The 18,037-nt window shown below is 36.1% G+C and overlaps 1 protein-coding gene across 5 annotated transcripts in view; it reads left to right on the top strand.

Annotated features, from left to right (window-relative positions):
• Positions 1 to 18,037, top strand: part of EFEMP1 (EGF containing fibulin extracellular matrix protein 1) — a 60,588-nt gene that overhangs the window by 6,453 nt on the left and 36,098 nt on the right. The window lies entirely within an intron of this gene.

Here is an 18,037-nt window from a genome sequence, read left to right on the forward strand (position 1 = left end):
GCTGGTGGGTGGTACTGTCATCATTTTACAAATGGGAAACTGTGTCTCAGGGAGGTCATCAGTGGTTCTCAACCTTAGCTGCACATATTTAGGGTCGCTTGGGATCCTTTAAAACTTCTCCATGTCCAAGCCACACCCCAGTCCAATTAAATAACAGTCTCTTGGGGTGGGTTCCAGGAGTCAGTATTTTTTTAAAGTTCCCCATGTGGTTCCAGTGCACAGCCAAGTTTGAGAACCAGGGATCACGCAGGTGGTGAGTGCAGAGCCAGCCTTCAAACCCAGACAGATGGGGCCAGAGTCACAGCTGTCAAAAGGAGCAGTCGAATTACTCATTTGGAATTTGAAATTGTGCTGTCAAGCTGCTCCACAAATGTCCCCTTTAAGGTCTCAAAGTTTCTTTTTATTGAACTTGCCACTGACTTGTTTTCCTCCCTGAGAAATAAAGAAATGGGACTTCTGCTTCTCATTACCTTTGAGGGAGTCTCCCCCACTCACATTTATATCTATTTTTAAGCTCTCGTTTGAGCACATTTCGCTTATATCACTTGCACCATGGCACCATCTGCCTGGGTTTTTCTGTTTATTTTCACAGAGTACACATCACTGTGTATTCTAGAAACAGCTGTAGACTTATGCTAGCAAAGTGATAAGAATCTTGGGCTTTGAAGACGTGTAGGATATTAATTGACTGGACTGTGCTAAAAGATTTTGTTCTTCTTTGCCTACTTAGCAAACCCTTTTAGATATGCCTGGTGTGGCCATAGAAGCTCCAGACTACCTTTTCACTGCCAGGGGCTGACTGTGTAGACCCCATAATACACCATAAGCGCCTGTTACACCCTGGCCTGTGGGAAGGGCCCAGGAGTTCTTACCACCTACTTGCCTGATTGAGGAAGAGAGCACCTTCCTCCCTCAACACTGAAGGGTTCAATTGGGGTCACCTAGCTGCTGCATTAAGTGAAAGAAGCATCTTCTAGTCCTCTAGAATACTGCCCCTTATTCACCAGTGTTGAGTTTTTATCTTCTGTATAAAATATAGTAGATTTTAAATGGTTTATAAATGAAGTAAGGAAACCTATCAGGCTCTGACTTTTATTATTTTATATTTTGTGTTCAAATTTTAAGTATCCCACATCAAGAGCTAACCCATGCTGTGATGGTGTCACTTTTCACAGAGCCTATCATATTAGCATCTGTTTTGTGTTACCCTCATGAGTCAGAATTCCAATATTGATGATGAATGCTTCAGCATCTGCTTGATATTCAGATATTTAATTTAAGGATTATGTCAAAGAGATAACCACATGAGGTTATTTATATATATAAATAAATATTTACAAATAAATATGTATTTACATGAAATATATATGGTATGTGTATTTGAGTGAATACTGGTTTAAAAATACCTTGAATTTATTTAAGATACCAACTTTTAATTGTGTTATTTAAATATATAATTATATTGAAAGGTTTGGTGGTATTTTTCCTGAAACTGAAAAGTTTTGCTGAAGTTTTTAAAGTATTGACTTTTATATACTGAATTATTTTTTACACTTCAGACGTAAAATGGTACGTACCATTTTAATGGTACTTAGGAAAAGAAAACCAAGGTAAACGAATGGATCATTTATCAGAAACTATCTAAGTAGTTTATGGTCCATCATTGACAACTGTGGTTGAAAGCAAGAACAATGCCTAGAATAGAATGAAGAAGTTCTAGAATAAAACATACTTTATTTACATCATGCATTATTTACAGTAGAAACTATATAATAAAAAGTGAATAATAAAAATGAAGTCCTATTTAATTTTTCTTAAAAAAGATTTAGACTACCTTATAAAGTAAGTTACTTTTCACATATTAAAATGTTTATAATCCTTACCTCTTTGGGAATTTCTTTTTAGGTATAAGTTAAAACTATTAAATGCTTATGGTAGATGCTAAATACATATTCATTGATTGTATGTACACAGGGCATTTCCAACCCAAACTGTTTTGCATAATTCAAACAATTTCTAAAATTTGGAATTGGGGGTCTGTATCATTGAAAGCAGGGTTAAAAGTTTTTTTGGATGACTTAAGGCTTAAGTTGGATTTCTTCCCACCTCACAATTTTGCAAAGTGCCCATAAATGTGGATTTACTTAATTGTTGATAAAAGGGGGTTATTTCATATGATAACAACAGGATAATCTGTCTAGGGAATCTGACTAACATAAGTCGAGTCACACTTGTGCCCATTTATTATTGAGCTAATCAAACATGCAGTCCAGCTTCTTCTAATTGCCTGCAGATGTATGACATTCTCATTCCAAGCCAGCAGCACAAAATAATGTTTTATAACCAATGTGAAAGTGTGGGGACCTCCGCTTAAAACAATAATGTGCTCCAAGGACTTATATCACTGACATCATTGTTGAGTTTGAGGAGCCTTCTGTTTTAATAAAGATCTCCATTCCCTTTCAAATGTTGCATACTTATGACCAGTAATCCAAACACATTTACCATGGTTGCTGGGTCAGAATAAATGAATGCCTGTAGATGAGTCATATTTATATTAAAATTATTTCTTTTTTCCACCTTTATTTTTCAGCAGGTACAGTTTATCATTACATGACCTAAAGCTGAGGACATTTTTAATGTAATGGCTGAACTCTGAACTGTTTCAGTGTTAAAGTCAATTGTGCCTTTTAATGTACTATTACCAATCTAAATGCCACTAGATATTTTTGTTGTTGTTGTTGTTGTTTTTGGCTGTGTCGGGTCTTAGTTGCAGCATGCAGGATATTTGTTGAGGCATGCAGGATCTTTTGTTGTGGCACACAGGATCTTTTGTTGTGGCACACAGACTCTTGGTTGGGGCACGCAGGCTTCCCTCTAGTTGTGGCACACAGCCTCCAGGGCATGTGGGCTCTGTAGTTGTGGTCCGTGGGTTCCAGAGCATGTGGACTCTAGTCTGCGGCACACAGGCTCCCTAGTTGAAACACAGCAGCTCAGTAGTTGTGGCATGTGGGCTCAGTTGCTCCGCCGCATGCAGGATCTTAGTTCCCTGACCAGGGATTGAACCCACATCCCCTGCTTTGGCAGGCGGATTCTTTACCACTGGACAACCAAGGAAGTCCCAGATATTTTGAAATGTATTCTATTTTAAGGACTCTCCTTGCTGTCCAGTGGTTAAGACTCTGCGCTTCCAGTGCAGGGGGTGGGGGTTTGATCCCTGGTAGGGGAACTAAGATACCACATGCCATGTGGCAGGGCCAAAAATAAATAAATAAATAAACAAGTTCTATTTTATAAATATATTTTTAACTAGCTTTCCATGTTGTAACAGTTAGTGAAAACATGATCCCTTAGCTCTTATTCGTCTATTTGTTCAGAGTTTTTGGATTTTGTGCAAAACCAAGGGGGTTAAAATACAGCATCCAAATATCAATTCACAGTAAGCAGTTTTTTTTCAGGTAATTTTTGCCAACTGAGTGTGATACTGGGGAAGCCATTTGCACTGAGAATTTCAAATGACAGTTGCCATCTTTGGCAGCTATCAAAGTACATGAAAATCATTTCAGTGTTACATACCTGGAGTCATGTAAAAATTAAGTTTTAGAGATTAATCATTTCTCCATGAAATACTATCTGCCTCAAAGACAACAGATATTCATCTGCTCCAAAAGGAAGTTGGATCTTTAGTGCATAGTCACTATGTAATCTTCTGCAAAGAATATGGAGTTAGAAATCACTAGTTCAAGTTGAGAAAGAATTTTTTTTATCATATATAACTTTCTAAAAGCCTCATTATTGTAGGAAAAAAAATCATTTGGGAACTAGCAAATAAAGGAAATAATCAATTGCCCAAATGAAAGGAATTTGTTCACTTAATTGACCTTTCAAAAAATTAAATGTAGATTATTTTGAATAGCTGGTAATTAAGCCATTACTAAGCTCAGTCAGGGTTTACAAGTATCATTACTAACTTGCTAAAGAAACCATACCATCAAAAAATGTACTTGATACAAATGTCTAATGAAGCTGATTGTGGAGCCCAATCCAGAGTGCAATACCTGGATGTATTATATAAGGTATAACTAAGAGATGTGAAAACATACCCTAGAGTTTCCAACCATCCCTGTCTAACCAAGATTGTCCTGGTTTAAAAACTAAATGTCCCACATCCCTGGAAATGCCTCAGTCCTGGGGAAATGGCGTTGTTGATCACCCCAGCAAACCCCCCAAAACCAAATGTCCTGCCCGTCACAGCCAACAGTGAGACAGTCCCAATGTTAGAGCCACTTTTTCAGGTTAAGGCATTGTTTGTCCAGTAAGACTATTTTTTCAATTTGTTTTGAACTTTGAAAAACCGTATTTCATTGATCTCTATGTATCTGGGCAGAGCCTTCCTTTGCAATTGTCAGGCCCCTACCAGTTTGTCAATTTCCACATTGTTCTAGATTGCGTGTGTAGGATACCCAGACATTAGCACCTACATACTCAGATACATGTCATACCGTAGTTAGCTCATCTTTCCTCATTTCCACTGGGAAAAATTTTACCACTCAGCTAAATTAAATACCATACTTCAATTATAAATTTTTATTTGCCAAAAATTTTTTTAATTTTCAACTGTTTTATTTTCAATGATTTTATTTGATTTCTATTATTATTACCTATGACACAGGAGCAACTAAAAATCTAAAAAGAAAAAAATGTTGTCTTTTGTAAAGCCAAAAGGAATAAAAAAATTATACTCGGGGCTAAAAAGCTCTATGCTCTTGGGGACCATCTTTTATCCTCTGCACATTTCTTTATAAACACAAGGATAACTAAAATACTATTTTGAAAAGGAAAAATGTTATTATCCATACATATTCTTTAAAAAAGAGAAACTTGAACTAACAGGTACAGATTCTCAGATCTCTCTTGGGCTTCTTTCATTTGAAACTTAAATGATCTCATACCCAAAAGAGGATTTATAAATTATAGTGTAATCAAGTAGCTTAGCATACGTGGCATTGTCATTACCAAACAACTTTCAGACACTACCTTTTTGTTGATCCTCACTAATGTCATTAGGGTCTCTGGTTGCTCTGGTTAGTTTTGTGAGGAAATGCCTAATTTTTGTTACATATAATTATACAGCCCCGCGAAGAGCTTTGATCTCAGAAAATAGATACTTTGAAAAAGGAAGACTATAATTGAGTAAATTATGATATTAACAGAAAAGAAATATTTCAAGCAGAAAGTAAAATGGGTATTTAGCCTACTAATAGTTGTTGTGTTTAGTTGTTAACTACCTTTGAGTATGCGGAAATTCTCAAAGGCCACATAAATGGGTGAGTTGAGTTTATAGGGAAAACTTAATCACTTTTTAAATAAGCTGACGCAGTGTGATTGCATTGATTTCCTCCTGAAAAATCTAGCATTGTTTAATAATTTACTTTTCCAAACACTGTAGTCATCAAATTTCAGTTGACTCATTTTTAATATACATTTTGTAAATATGTACATCTACCTGATTCATGCATAGTCAGAAAATTCCTTAAAATTCCTTCATAAAAATTGAATGACAATTATTTGAGGTGGAAGGATGGAAGAGGTCAATATGATCATTCTTCTGCAACAAAAGACTAAGTTATATAACTATTTAACTCAATAATTTTCAAAATGTGATCCCCAGATCAGAAACATTAGCATCACCCAGTAACCTACTAGAAATGCAAAATCTTTCATTTTGCCTACTTAATTGGAAACTCTGGGGATGGGACTCAGCAATCTGTGTTTTAACAATCCTATGATTTTGATCCCTGCTCAAGTGGGAGAACCAATGGCCTAACTTAATCTCAACTTCAGGAAGCTGCATTCGATTATAAAAATCAGAAGGCAATGTCAGAATACTTTACATGGGTTATGGGAAGTAATGAAGAGAAAACATCAAAAATATACATTCTGCTTATAGGACAGAATAATATTTCTATTTCAGTTCTCTCACCTTTCTTATTGTCATCACCAGTGCTCTGATCCCCAAATATGATTGGCCATGAGTCCTGGTTAGGACTATATCCCCAAACCAAAGATATATATGTGCAATCTAGAGGAAAAGGGGGCATCTTAACAAGAAAACAAGAGATCTTGCACCTCTCTATAAAATCTGCAAGTGTGAAATTCTATAACTGCCCTTACATTGTCAGTAAGTGAAACTTGCAATTATGTTTTGGCTATGGTAAGGATTGGTGTTAAGTGATACCCCTACCTTCTATAGGCACCCCCCTTACACTCAAGGCACAAACATTGTTTGGAGGTTCAGTTCATGTAGAGTTGCAAAAGAGGAGGAGGTTGACTCTGATTTTGGCCCTAAAGTGTGTTTTAGTTACCGAAGTGATAGGAGAGCCTTTCAATATCAGATGTACAGTTGACATCTCCTTTAGATTCTGGGAATATCATCAAATATTAGAAGAGTATTCACATAAGTATCTTAATTTAAATTTTATCAAAGATTTACTTCCCATCAAAGACAAGAAGATCTTGTTAAAACTAATTAACACTTGATCTGTAGAATGAATTTTCCTCCCCCCATAGAAGCAAAAAGAAGCAAATTAGACTAGAATTGCAAGCATGGGTAACTTCAGGAAGTGCACTGGTACTGGCTCTTTGCCCAGCAGAAAATTTCAAGCTATAGTCTCTGAAATCAACTAATCGCCCCATTTGTAAGGATCGCCTTTGCACTTGTTGAATTATTGGCACAATTTTATTCTTTGAAACCAGAGAGTAAACAAAATGTGTCCCAAATGTATTTGATTTTGCACGAATGTACAAATAAGTAATTCATGCCACATCTGAAATTCATTAGCATGCTTCTTTTTCCAGGAGGTAACTGCAAATTGCACACTCAAAAATAAAACTGATCAAGAAAACTGTATTCAAATATTGGCAGAAGAAAACAGCTGTCGTTGCAAGCATTTAGCCACAGTTGCAGGCTTGTAGCTTGAACCTAAATGATTTGTAAACATTTAATAAAGATGAAGTGAAGGAATGACATGAAAGGAAGGCTGAGTGCCAGGATACTGGCAGCAGTATGGATAGCTTATTGCTGTCAATTTCATATAACCACAGATTAGAAGGAGAGACAAAGAGTGAATCAATGTTATGTAAATGTGTACTAAATAGACTTTAAAACTTGAGATATTCAGCTAACTCAAATTCTAAAACTTGAACTACCTTTGAAATAATTGTATATCCATACTAGTCAAGGGTAACCAGGTAACATTAAGTGAAATTGATCAAACAGAGCACAAAACCATTCAGTTAATGTTTAATAAATTCAATCAAATTTTAAGAACCACTTTCTGTTGTAAGGCACTTTGATAAAGTCAAAGTAGAAGGAAGGAGTGTCCATTGTCCTTAGAGAACTTGCCATCATCAACCCATGAATTATGAAATAACAGTAAAAGAAGCAAAATACAGTTCAGGAAAATAACACATGGCACATCACAAGAAGTACATAATGAATTGCCAAAAGTAGTAGCAAAACCAGAATGTGATACAGGTATCCTTACAATTTACTAAAGTCCACATTTGGAAAGAAAAAAAAAGAACATGTCCCCAGAAATGTGGCCAAGAACAAAAGCCTGGTTCCTCCCTGGAATGGAACATTTAGAAGAGAATGATGAGGGGAAGTTGAGAGGTCTGATGAGGACATTAAGATGTGAACAGCGAGGGAAATAAGCATCCTATAGCCAAGCAGAACAAGCAAAAAGCAGCTTTGTGTCCATGTTCCTTCTACCCAAGAGTGGTTTCCCAAGAGAGCCCTTCAGAAGCAGGGTGCTGCTGGTAGGAAGGCTAATGAGGTAAGGGGTAGGGGTATGTGGAGGAAAGCAAAATTAGATAGTACACGTGATGCTGAAGTGCTGCAGAGCAAACATTTACGACTGGTTCCATTCTCAGTAACTCTCCCCAGCAAAATTCTACCATGTTCCTCCAGATCTGTCTCAGTATCTTCCCAAACTGTGTCTCATTCTACTTATTATTGAAAAGGCACAAAGCAAATGTTTCATGTTTGTGTGTGTGTGTGAATAAATGAGTGGTTTTTAATCATCAGAGAATTCAGGCTTTAAGTTTACTTGAGTTCTAAAACCATCCTTGAAAATTAGCTATTATGTACCATATGTATACAAGGTATATTCCCAACTCTGTATGTATCAGATACATGTATCATACAGATATATGTATCATACATACATCTCCCAACTCTGTATGTATGGTGGTCTTAGATATCTAGTTCCCATCTTGAGCTTAAGCCTTTGAAAGAAGGAACTGTGAAGTCTGTTCTTTATAGTGTGGATTGTTAGGTGTTAAATAAACATTGGTGAATAAATACATTGCTGTTATTCCTAAAACAAGACTAGTAATTAGAAATACTAGAATTCTTTTAACTTTCTGACAAGACATTTAACCAGTGAATGCATCTCTATATCAAATATATTCTTCCTCAGGAATCTAATGATGAATAATGAAAATACAGTTGGATTGGGGAAATGTAATATTTATGATATTTGAAGTGAAATAATCACAAGCCTGGAAAATATTTATGTAAGCTCTCTGATACTGTGAAGAACATCAAGGCACTGGGTGAAACTCTATAAAATAAGAGCAAAAAAGGAAGAATGGATCAGAGCAATCCATCTTGGTCCTTTCTCTTGACTGCAAGCCAGAAACTATCTTTTTGTTGTCATTATGTAATTTTTTTAATTGAAATAAAATTGACTTACAATATTGTGTTGGTTTCAAGAGTACAGCAAAGTGATAGGTTATATACATATTTTTTCAGATTATTTTCCATTATAGGTTATTACAAGATATTGAATATAGTTCCCTGTGCTATGCAGTAAATCCTTGTTGCTTATCTGTTTTATGTATAGTAGTTTTTATCTGTTAATCCCATACTTTGAATTTATCCCTTCTCTCCCTCCATTTCTCCTGAGGTAACCATAAGTTTGTTTTTTATGTCTGTGAGTCTGTTTCTGTTTTATGTATAGATTTGTTTGTATTATTTTTTATATTCCACGTGTAAGTGATATCATATAATATTTGTCTTTCCCTGACTTCACTTAGTATGATATTCTCTAGGTCCATCCATGTTGCTGTAAGTGGCATATTTTATCCTTTTTTATGACTGAGTAATATTCTGTTGTATATATAGACCACATCTTCTTAAATCAATCATCTGTTGATGTACACTTGGGTTGTTTCTATGTCTTGGCTTGGCTATTGTAAATAGTGCTGCTACGAACATTGGGCTAAATGTGTCTTTTCAAATTATAGATATATGGGCTGCATATATCTTTTCCAGATATATGCCCAGGAGTGGGATTCCTGGATCATATGGTAGCTCTATTTTTAGTTTTTAAAGGAACCTCTATACTATTTTCCATAGTGGCTGCATCAGTTTACATTCCCACCAGCAGTGTAGGAGAGTTCTCTTTTCTCCACACCCTCTCCAGCACTTATTATTTGTAGACTTGTTGATGATAGCCTTTCTGACCAGTGTGAGGTGATACCTCACTGTTATTTTGATATGCCTTTCTCTAATAATTAGTGATGTTGAGCATCTTTTCCTGTGCCTGTTGGCCATCTGTATGTCTTCTTTGGAGAAATGTCTGTTTAGGTCTTCTACCCATTTTTGATTTTTTTGTTTTGTTTTGTTTTGTTTTGATATTGAGCTGTATGAGCTGTTTGTATATTTTGGATACTAACCTTGTCTGTTACATCATTTGCAAATATTTTCTCCCATTCCATTGGCTGTCTTTTCATTTTGTTGATACTTTACTTTGCTGTGCAAAAGATTTTAAGTTTGATTTGGCCCATTTGTTTATTTTTGCTTCTATTTCTATTGCCTTGGGAGAGTGATCTAAGAAAGTATTCCTGCAATTTATGTTAGAGAATATTATGCCTACATCCTCTTCTAAGAGCTTTATGGTGTCATGTCTTACATTTAGGTCTTTAAACCATTTTGAGTTTATTTTGTATATAGTGTGAGGGATTGTTCTAATTTCACTGATTTACATGTAGCTGTCCAGCTTTCCCGACACCACTTGTTGAAGAGACTGTCTTTTTCTCCATGTACATTCTTGTCTCCTTTATTGTAGATTAATTAACTGTAGGCATATGGGTTTATTTCTGGGCTCTCTATTCTGTTCCATTGATCCATATGTTGTGCCAATACCATGCTGTTTTGACTACTGTAACTTTCTAGTATTGCCTGAAGTATGGGAGGGATATGCCCCCAGCTTTGCTCTTTTTCCTCAGAATTGCTTTGGCAATTCTGGATCTTTTGTGTTTCCATATAAATTTGAGGGTTATTTGTTCTAGTTCTATAAAAAGTGTCATATTTTGATAGAGATTGCATTAAATCTGTAGATTGCTTTGGGTAGTATGGCCACTTTAACAATAGTAATTCTTCCAATCCAAGAGCATGGGATACCTTTCCACTTCTTTGAATCATCATCAATTTCCTTTACCAGTGTTTTATATAGTTTTTAGCACATAGGTCTTTCACCTCCTTGGTTAAGTTTATTCCTATTTGTTATGTGATTTTAAATGGGATTTTTTTTTTACTTTCTCTTTCTGATATTACATTGTTAGTGTAAAGAAATGCAATAGATTTACATATATTAATCTCGTATCCTGCTATCTTGCTAAATTAATTTATTAGTCCTAAAAGTTTTTGTGTGGAGTCTTTGTGGGTCTGTGTATAGAGTATCATGTCATCTGCAAATAGTGACAGTTTTATCTCTTCCCTTCCAATTTGAATACCTTTTATTTCTTTTTCTTGTCTGATTGCTGTGGCTAGGAATGAAACTATTCTTTTTAAATCTATTCTGTTAAATGCTAAAGGGTAGGATTCAGGGGAGTCACTTAATTGGTTGTAGGTGACTTAAAGAAGCACAGTTCTGATCTGGTCCCAGGGTAGGAAGAACTGAATTTCTAGAGAAGTGAGAAAGAAAATCCATGAATCTGAGGGGCCCGGAAAGAAAGAACACAGATTACTGAGCGCCCCTTTGGAGCTAATAGCTAGCTTGTACTTAACTGTACATGAAATAGGAGTGTGAAATAGTCAGTGGAACTAGAGACAACTGTAAAAGCTATGTGTATTGCTTTATGTGTGCCCAGCTAAAGTGAGAATCATGATGGAAACTGCAACTGCCTTTGTGCATATAGTTAAATCTCGAAAAGCTCCAGAGACTGTAGTGAAATAAGTTTTGCACTCTAAACAGCTGTGTGTGCTGCAGAGAATCTAATCCTACTCCCTTGAGTAGAACTGTGGAAAACAGTCCAAAACAGGAAACAAGTCAAGGGTTCCCATTCAGTGTCCACCCTGGAGACCCGGCCTATCACAACCTGGATTAGGGAAGAAGTTTTGTGCAGTGGTGATTAGTTAGCTCTCACTATTTTGCAGCAAAGCCCTCCTCTCATACGTACATTCACAAAATGAGTATGCCATTAAATTGTTGCTGACATTTTTACTAATCACTTTAAAACTTAACTGTCTCAATATTTTTAAATGTAACAAAATTATGAAGAGCGGTATAAGTCTGTTTTTCAGAGTTTGTTGTTGAATCCTTTGAATTTGTTGTTTATTTGAAGAAACTTAGAGAATTAGTTCAACTTTAATCATTCTCCTAAAATATGTTAATGATTGAGGTATTTGTTATCATTCAAAACCCACCAGTAAACTGTTTTCCTAATCACTACTTTTCATCATTTGAGGCCTAAAGAGATACTGTGTGTATGATGGTTTTCTCTCCTTATCCATGTTCCGTCCTGAGCAGTTTGTAATATCAGAATATACCTCATCTAAAAAAGGAAAGGACATTCCAAAAGAAGTTGTTAAAAGACACATCAGAAACCTGCCTACATAGCCTAAATGCCCCCTTTCTTGCCTAGATTTAGTTTATTCCAGTTACCTACACTCACACATGTGCACACACACACACCCACTCAAGTTCATGCCCATATACATGCATGTGCACAAACACGTAAAGATGCACCATTTTTGGGTAGGAAAGTAATATGTACCAAAATTAAACTGATCAAAGCTGATAATGTTTCTAAAATGATTCAGAACACAGTTCCCCTCTCATTATTCTTGTAAAATCAACACTGGGAGCTGCTTTCTAAATTCATGTGTTTACCTGTGATAAGAAAATAGGGCACCTTGGACAGCTACTACATGATTTAATCAATAAAGAACATTATTGGATGGAATACAGAAAGAGTCAACAGTGAAGAAAAGTGCTAAGGTGTAACCTCTCAGACTCTGTTGTCTTACACTTCTGCAACATCCTGATCATGTCTTGACTAATCTCTCTTAGAGATTTACCTGGATCCCATCCTGACCTACCTTTGTGTTCTCTAATGAGCAACTGAATTTTTAACAAAATAAACTTTTTAGATAGACCATCATAGAATGGATTAGAAAATAACCTATCTGGGACTGACATTGAATCCCAATACTCTTTTATTCTTCAGACTTTGGCAAATTATATAGTCAGGATGTAGCCCAGAATAAAACTTCACTCAACAAACAAGGCAGAAAATTCCAGTTATTCATGATTAATTAAGCTTCCCAGTAAAATCTGTGGGCCCTTTTGTTAAAACTAGTTCATGACCTGGCGTATCAGAAGAACCCTAATCCAGGGAGGAAGGTAGCCAGAGAAAAATGCCCTCCCACACAAGCTGGTAAAGATGCTGGGCTTTGTTCTAAACTTCAATTGCAAGACCTCCCTTCTTTAGTAATTAGGGGGAATAAGCTAATTATAAAAAGAAGGTAAATGAAAGAAGTAAATTTAATTGTGGTGCAATTTATACCACAATTAGCTAATGATAGTTCTGAAAAGACGGGAAAGATTATTTGGTGACTAGTTCATTTTAAAAAGTGTTAAATAGCAAAGCCATTGTAAATTAGAGTTCAACGCCAAGTAAACTAAAAAATCTCATTGATTTTTCAATTTAAGCAGAAAAATGGATTGTGTAAGCATGCCAGAACAATAGCCTCCAATAAACCAAGCTATCACCAATGGTTAATACCCCAAAGAGGATATTACTCTGTTAGAAAAAGAGTTGGGCTATTTAGTTGTCACTGTAAACACCCGGCCACAAACAGTATTAGGGTTCTAAAAGAGTTTTAAAGAATTATTAGAAAAGCTAGTTATAATATCAAAGTCAGGAGTAGGCAGAATTACACATTCCCCAAAGCATTATGAATCCATAACAAATGTGTGTATTTTTCTTGGTAAAATACACAGTATCTGGTCTCATATTAAAGGGAACATTTTATAATAAGAGAGGATAATGACGACATCAATAAGGAAGATTGCATGACTTATTTGATTAAATATGGATGATGTTTTGAACTTTCTCAAGAGCTTAAAAACTCAAGTAGAAGTCCTGAGAAGTGGGTAAAAGTAACTGCAAGCAACTGGCCTGCCTATTCCTCAGTATAGATCTAGAATTAGGAAAAGAAGAATCAGTGCAAATTCAAAGTCAGACCAAGCCTTTGCAGCTGATTTGGAGATCTACATTTTAAAATTATTCTAATAGATGACCCAATTAGTGTTATGTCAACTCTATTACTCAGCAAAGCTTTCTCTTTTCTGTTACAGTCAGGTGAACCTCTTAATTGCAATGATCATAACTGGGTAACTGCTGTCACTGAAAATTCATAACTTAACTGTTGCTTGCCCACTGATCAATTTTAAATACAGTATCCCCACTTATCCATGAGGGATACATTCTAAGACCCCTAGTGGATGCCTGAAGCCATGGATAGTACCGAACTCCATATATACTATTTTTTTCCTACACATACATACCTATGATAAAGTTTAATTTATAAACTAGGCACAGTGAGAGATGAACAACAATAATTAATAATGAAATAGAAAAATTTTAACAATATACTGTAATAAAGTTATGTGAATGTGGTCTCTCTCTCTCAATATCTTATTGTACAAATGTAATGACTTTTCCATCTTAACTAAGTACTTATCATGCACTGGCCATAAGTTTTACAGTTTGAGTTTTGATAGCAAAACTAGCATGAATTTCTTTTTCCTTTTTCACAGTTTCACATTTAGAAGATTCATTCTTACTGTAGATCTTAGCAAGCTCAGCATACAAAACTTTTTTTCTCTCCTTATTGAGAACTTCCACATTTTCACTTAGAGGAAGCACTTTATGGTTTCTCTGTGGCAAACCCTAATTGCCAGCATCATTACTCATGAGCCTTAGGACCAGTATTAAGTGAAATAAGGGCTACTCGAACATAAGCACTGCAATACCTGAAAGAGTGGATCTGATAAGCAAGACACTACTAGTAGGTTGATGGGCAGGGTATGCTAGACAAAGGGATGATTCATGTCCTGGGCAGGATGGAGTGGGATGGCAAGGTATTTCACCACGCTATTCAGAATGGTGGGCAATCTAAAACATAAATTATTTCTGGAATTTTTCATATAATATTTTTAGCCCATGGTTGACCATGTGGGTAACTGAAACTTCAGAAAGTAAAACCAAAGAGGGGGTGGGCATGATATATATATACACACACACACACACACACACATATATATATATATACACCACATATTATTAAGATGAAACACTGAAGCCAGTTATGGGAATTTCCCTAGCTTCTCTGCTGAATGACTCAAGTAACAGTGACACTGCACCCCCGCCCTCACCCCCGACACCACCTACCATCACCACACACCACTCAGTATGAAAATCAGTCATTTAAGGAAAAAACAATAATGCAGTGAACACCTGTGAGGGTAGAGGCCAGGACTGTATTCACACTTTTCTGGAGAAAAAAAGCAAAATAGAGAAAACAGCTAAGCTGTATCCTTTTCTTCCAGGAACCTCCTCTTACTCTGAGAGACAAGAGCAGCTGTAAGAGGCCGAAAGAGGTGTAAAATGGAACTGGAAGAGAGATAAAAAGAGAACAAGATAGGAAAGTAGAAGACAATGATCAAGCATAAGACTATTCTAATCAAAAATAGGTTCTACTAGAGTATCTTATTAAATAGTATTACAATGACCACATTCTACATATGTATATATGTATAAATGTATATTTTCCTCAAAAGACTGATGAGGGAAAAAAGAAAAGGTGACACGTGAATAAATCAGTTTTGCTGTTTTTTATAAAATTGGCTGAGGGATTCTTTAAATTTAGGATTCAATTTTCTAATATGTTTTTGAGAATCTTCTATATGCTATGTGTGATAGACCAGTGATTCTCAAACTTTAATGAACATACGAATTCCTTGGGGCTCCTATTAAATGAAGATTCTGATTCAGTAGATGTGGGGTGAGACCCAAGACTTATATTCCCAACAAGCTCCCAGATTTTGTTGATGTATGCAGAGCCTATCTTCCAGTAGCTGACAATTTGTGCTTCTCAACCAAGAAGCTGATATGTCTAGTGACTCTACATCCTCTATTTTCTGCAGTTAGCAAAGTGTGGTATACTTTGGATAGAATTAGATCTGCATGTGGTGGGGTTGTCTTTTTTTTTTTTCAAAAGATATTCTCCTCTGATTAGACATTCAGTTTCTCCAATATAAATTCCATTATAACAGTTACAGCTGTAATACATAGATAAGTCTCTTGCTTACTAATTAATAGAATCTTCTCCTGTAGTGGAATGTTTTTATGCTTGAGTTCTCAGGAGGATCCAGAAAGTAGTCTTCAGCAGCAAAAAGTGGCAGAAACTCCATGAATCTCAGCCAGAGAAAGAGGTTCCCATCTGACTTTTCCCCTAAGTGACTCTGACTATATTATACCAATTAACCTTTCTGGGCCTCAGCTTTCTCAGCTGTCAAAATTAAGAGTTGTCCCTTCCAGCTCTCATTCAAAAGAATTTTAAAAGAATGAGAAAGAAAAAGAGGGGTATAGAGAGTGCACTTTGTCTAGGCTACAAGCCTTGGAAGTGAAGTTGCTATGTGGTTCTTGATTGATCCATGCCTGGTGTTTAAACTATTTCTATTGATAGGAACTCTTCTTTGCCTTTCAGATGGCATTTTTATCAGGAAAACATACCAGAGCAAGTTAAAATCTGCCCTGAGAAGAATGCAAGTGTATTCTGTGATTATAATAGCATTAATGACTCAGAAGCAAAAAACCAGACAGTTCTAATGACTTGCAGCTTTATTGACAAAACAGTTTACACCTAGTACTGGTTGTTTGCTAAAAGTCTGGACCAAATACTGAAGCTTTAAAAGCTAGATCACTGCAATCTTCCCTCCAGATACTGACATGGGTAATTATTATGGTTCATGACACAGCCAAGGACTCCATTTCAATCCTAGCTTGGAAAGAAGTTGTTTTTTTGTTTGTTTTTTTGGTTTTTGTCTTGTTTTTGTTTTTGTTTTGGTGCAGAGTAAATATAATTTTTGCATGTATTACTATAAACTTATTTGAAACATACAGGTGACAATATTAAATGTTAGTTTCTTTATTATTTTCTTGATTTTTGAATTAAGAGTTCCTGCCTTCATTAGGGGACATGAATACCTTTCAGCAAAGAACAACCTGTTTAAAGCCTATGCGTTTGTTCATTTCATATTTCAGGATCTTTTTCAGCCTCAGAGTCAAACCAGGCTTACAACCAAAGCAATCAGTCTTTCCCAAGCTCATGCATTTTATTATCCATTACACAGAAACCATAAGGAAGTCTATAAGTTAGCTGTTGCCATGTGACAAGTTGCCCTAAAATGTAGCAGCTTAAAACAACAAACATTTATTATCTTACAGTTTCTCTGGGTCAGGAATCAAAGTACAACTTAGCTGGGTCCTCAGGCTTTGTGTCTTTCACAATCTGCAGTTGTCTCAAGGCTTGACTGGGAAGAATTCCCTTCCTAGCTCATTCAACTAGTGGTTGTTGGCAGGATTCACTTCCTGCCTCTATTTCTCATGAGTTCTTCCTCCATCAATTCCTAGCCACATATACCTCTCCCTAGAGCATCTCGCAGCACAGCAGCCTGCTTCATTAGCATATGCAAGGGAAAGGGTAAGAGAAGGTGCCAGCAAGAGAGAGTGCTAATAAGACTGGAGTCACAGTCTTTTGTAACTCAATCACTGAAGTGACAGTCCATCACTTTTGCCATATTTTGTTCATTAGAAACAAGCTACTAAATCCAGCCCACAGTCAAGCGTGTGAATGCCAGGAGTCTGGGATCATTGGGAGACATGTCAGAAGCTGCCTACCACACTCTGTAATTAAATTCTCCCTGAAATGATTCCATCCAAACCTTTAGAGATAAATCTAGAATTTTAAATGGTTTCAAAAAGCAAAATATGAGTTAAAAAGCAAAATGCACCCACCTCTGCAGCGGTGCAGGAGACTGGATGACTCATTCAGATACGCATCCTGATGGGTGTGGTTGAAACAGGCAATGTACCGTTCAAAAGAAGAACCTCACAGCTTCTAACAGCTCCTTTTGAATGAATGTACCCTTCTCTTCTTCATGGACATGGAACTTCTAAAATGCTATCAGTCCTCTCCAAAACCACTCCTAAATAATTATGGATGTGTCCTCTGATTTTCAAACTTTTTAGTTAAAATCCTGCTTTACTTCACTCTACAAATAAACAACATCCATGAAACAAAAACTGAAGAGCAAACACAAAAACTCCCTTTATTTTTGCAGATTAGCATGTATCCACATGCCTGTTACATAAAAGAAATTTAATAAACACTGTTCTTGCTTCAGCGTGAACTTTTGTCCTAGACATCTGTGATATTTGTGTGTTTGTTAGGGAATCAAAGAAAATGTTCTCCATCTCTCTCATAGAAATCTCTGTTCTGTTTCAGTCACATTTTTCTTCCTATAGTCTACTGAAAAGCCTGCTCCTAGAGTCGTCATTTTTGTGTTTAAATACGTTTACATCTTTTCTTTTGCCTCAAAATTCTACTAGGAGATGTGCTAAATATAACCTGAGGTTACAATAAATAAGTTGTGTAAGACTTAAAAATTCAGAAGCC

The sequence above is a fragment of the Hippopotamus amphibius genome, chromosome 7 (assembly GCF_030028045.1).
Source record: "Hippopotamus amphibius kiboko isolate mHipAmp2 chromosome 7, mHipAmp2.hap2, whole genome shotgun sequence".
Lineage (NCBI taxonomy): Eukaryota > Metazoa > Chordata > Mammalia > Artiodactyla > Hippopotamidae > Hippopotamus > Hippopotamus amphibius.